The following is a 3,673-nucleotide window of genomic DNA, read 5'->3' as shown; positions in this document are numbered from 1 at the left end:
CATGTGTTGATCATTATTGGTCAATCATGACATAATGATCTCCTTAACTCCAACACTGTGTCAATGCTACTTGAACACTCTGTAGTGTGGAAACACATGAACACTGAGCAGGGTTTGTTTAACACTGGGAAATATTACATCAACTTTACCTGTTTCATTTACGTAAGACTGATGCATTTGAATCACATTAAGTTTAATTGATTTGTTTAAGTTAAAACTATGTAATCTAAATGCATGGAAATTTTGTACGTAATTGAATTAAGTTGAGGGCTGAAATATTTTTTTGAGTGTGGCTTCGTCCTGGGTTGAACCATGCTTCCTAAAAACACAATATAAGTTTGTATTAGGGTTGTTCCGATAGTTGATAATATCGTGTATCGACTATATGCAGGCAGATCGCCGATAGGCTGATGTCAATGACGATACTTTTTAAATAATTTTACAATTCCATATACCCCGCCACAGTTTTATATCCACATTGACATATACACCGAAAATAAACATTCAACTGCGACACATTAATATAACAATTTTATCAGTGCCAACTTTATATTATTTTGATATTCGTTTTAATTGCAGTGTCATACTATCCAAGAAAAAAGAAAATACTGTATTACAGAAACAACAAGGATGGCTACTGTTTCTTGAATCACTTCGGATGTAATTCGTGAATGTTTAATGATTTAAAAATATTTTCAACATTTTCAATGAGAAAAGAAGCTTTACGTTTGCGTTCAAGTCGCAAGTGAAAGTGATGCGGACATGTCGATCTAAAACTATGGCGAAGCAAATAAATTAATAATAATATTAAAAAAAAAAACTGTAGTAGTAATAATTAATGTTAATAAAATTAAATTGCATATAGCCCAATAAATTTACTACTTGTTAAAAACCCACAAACATACCTTTTCTGTCGTCGCTGAAGGAAGGTTGTTCCTGAGGCGATTCCTGAGGTGATTCAAAATGGCCGCGAAGGTAGCGCTTGGCTCGTCGAGCAGGGGGAGTGGCTTACTCTCTTAACTGTCACTTGATTGGATAAAATCAGTAACCCAATGTTGGGTTACACAAAAACAACCCAACACTGAGCAAAACAACCCAACTAAATGACCCAACAGGCTTAACCCAGCAGTTGGGTTAAAAAAACAACCCAACATTTTTTAGAGTGATAATTTTTCCTTAATATTATCCCTGCAATACCTTATGTTGATGGCAGGTCCTGTCAGAAATTTCTCCTCAGCCTCCAGGACAGACAAATTTTCAACAAAAGCAAGGGCACAGATGATGGACTATCAGAGAAAGAATTGAGATTGATCACACCCTGAACAAACTAAGTATTATTTTGCATGTTTAGTTCATTTTTTTTTTTTTTTTTACATTTTTTCTTTTAACAAAAAAAAAACAATTATTTTTTTAGAGTAATGGTCTCATATTGCTCTGGGTGTGTGTGTGTGTGTGTGTCTGTTCACTTCTCACTACTGTGTATACTTGGATGGGTTAAAAGCAGAGCGCAAATTCCACGTATGGTTCACCATACTTGACCACACAGCACATCCTTTCCTTTCTATATTATGGATAAACTATTCAACATTAAAAACAAAGTGAATCTGACCATGCAGAGCACAGCTAACACAAGACCTACCTCTGGAAAAAGGACATGCATGATGAACTTGATCTCATCACTGTGGGTGTGTGTGGTTGTGCTGTCCAGAATTGAAGACAGGTGAGAGTAAATTAGATCAATTTGCTCCTGATCCTCAATGTACACTGGCACAGGAACCGTCTTAACAGAACACTTGGAAAAAGTGTCAAGCCACTTTGATTTCTTTTGGCCTCTGATGATGGACTGTGTAGACAAAATTGAGAATGACATTAAAAACATTGCCATATAGGTCTATTCAAGTCTTTTATATATTAGACAAGCTATTGGTTTGAAATGCACTCTTGATGCACATACTTGAATGTGGTAATCTGTTCCTTTTTTTTGCCACAATGAAGTCCACCAGTGCCTGGCTGGATGAGATTCGGTTACTCTGGGCAACAACATGTTGTGGCAAGTCATGGGTTAGCCCTGGAAAACCCCTGTAGAGTGGTCCTACTGTCCCTTCACACAGGCACCTTGCCTCCTCGGAAAGGACAGTGGTACAGGGAACAGCAGGAGGTGCATTTGTTAAGGGTGGGTAATTCAACACCTCTTTGTATTGATGGAATTTTAACACCTAAAGAGATAAAACAATTTACATTAGATGAAAAGAGAAATAGTAGAGGGGTGTTTATAGTTTATTCAAGTTGAGAGATTTACATTTCCTAGAGAAACCACACACCTTTGTGAGATGCAAGTTAAAGAGTACATGAAGAAAGAGTATAAGTGCTCACTCACTTAAGTATTTTTATTATTTCCAAAATTTTGGAAGGCAAGCAGCCTTTGTCAAGATACAGCTTACTATAAAATGGAGAGCACCACAAATAGAATCAACAATTTAATCACGTGATATCAACAACATCACAATTAACATATAATAATTAGCCAGCAAACAATTAAAATACTCTTATATTAATAAAAAAATATACACCATAATTGAGTGCCAAACATGATAAAACCACATTCAGTTCAAATAAACTTAAATTAGATATTAATCTAATTTACAAAAGAAACAACTCAAACCAAATTTTACATTCAAAACATATGGGACTAAAGTTTTTAATGTGGGATTTATCATGTTTGTGATTGTTGGTGCTCAATTATTGATAGTGAATAATTTGTTTTCTTAAAATAACCTTAAGAAGTAGTCTTTTGTTTGCTGTAATAAAAATACTTCAGTGTGCAGTTAAATTCTCCTTACTTAGAGATTTACATACATACATACATACATGCCTATTATAAATCTGTCTTTTGTATGTTCATATCCAACATGTACACTAATGTTACTTCAAAACACGTGGAGTGTGAAAAGAAACGGTTAGAAGAATATCTTACCAGAAAAGGCCATCTCACACAAGCTAGAGACAAAAAACAAAAAATATATATATAAAAAAATAAATAAATAAGTGAGACAGAGTAAGTAGGACTACATAAAATATGGGGCAGCTAAACTTTCACGTGGTTAGCTAAAATTGAGCCAGACAAACCATCAACCTGACTGTCAATATTGTCTTTGCATATAAATAAAGATGTTTCTTCACATATTGAAACGAATTTTTGCGACCTTTGTTTTATAGAACAATAGTAACTTTAACGAGTATTTAACATACCTCTTCTTCGTCGTCTTCTTGCTTATGGCGGTTGGCAAACAAACTTCTTTTCATCCCCGCATAGGTATAGGGTTCTGATGGCTCATTTACTGTTACCCCCTACTGGATGCATCAGGAACAACAGGGGCGTAAAACTGCACTCAAAAAAAATTTCAGCCCTTAACTTAATTCAATTACGTACAAAATTTCCATGCATTTAGATTACATAGTTTTAACTTGAACAAATCAGTTAAACTTAATGTGATTCAAATGCATCAGTCTTACGTAAATGAAACAGGTAAAGTTGATGTAATATTTCCCAGTGTTAAACAAACCCTGCTCAGTGTTCATGTGTTTCCACACTACAGAGTGTTCAAGTAGCATTGACACAGTGTTGGAGTTAAGGAGATCATTATGTCATGATTGACCAATAATGATCAACACA

The 3,673-nt window shown here is 34.8% G+C and overlaps 1 long non-coding RNA gene across 2 annotated transcripts; it reads right to left on the bottom strand.

The window, feature by feature from the left end:
• Nucleotides 1-911: 911 nt before the first annotated feature.
• LOC127162030 (uncharacterized) lies at nt 912-3,362 on the bottom strand. 2 transcript variants are annotated; one of them, XR_007827250.1, is made up of 5 exons: nt 3,250-3,362; nt 2,975-2,997; nt 1,955-2,216; nt 1,640-1,843; nt 912-1,286 (listed from the first exon to the last, which is right to left on the bottom strand). It is a non-coding gene; the product is annotated as an uncharacterized LOC127162030 (long non-coding RNA). The 2 variants fall into 2 exon arrangements; XR_007827249.1 differs by having other exon boundaries at nt 2,975-3,362.
• Between the last annotated feature and the right edge of the window lie 311 nt (nt 3,363-3,673).

Source organism: Labeo rohita, unplaced genomic scaffold (assembly GCF_022985175.1).
Source record: "Labeo rohita strain BAU-BD-2019 unplaced genomic scaffold, IGBB_LRoh.1.0 scaffold_810, whole genome shotgun sequence".
Taxonomy (NCBI): domain Eukaryota; kingdom Metazoa; phylum Chordata; class Actinopteri; order Cypriniformes; family Cyprinidae; genus Labeo; species Labeo rohita.
The sequence above is the reverse complement of the archived record's forward strand: the minus strand, read 5'-3'. Positions and strand labels throughout refer to the sequence as shown.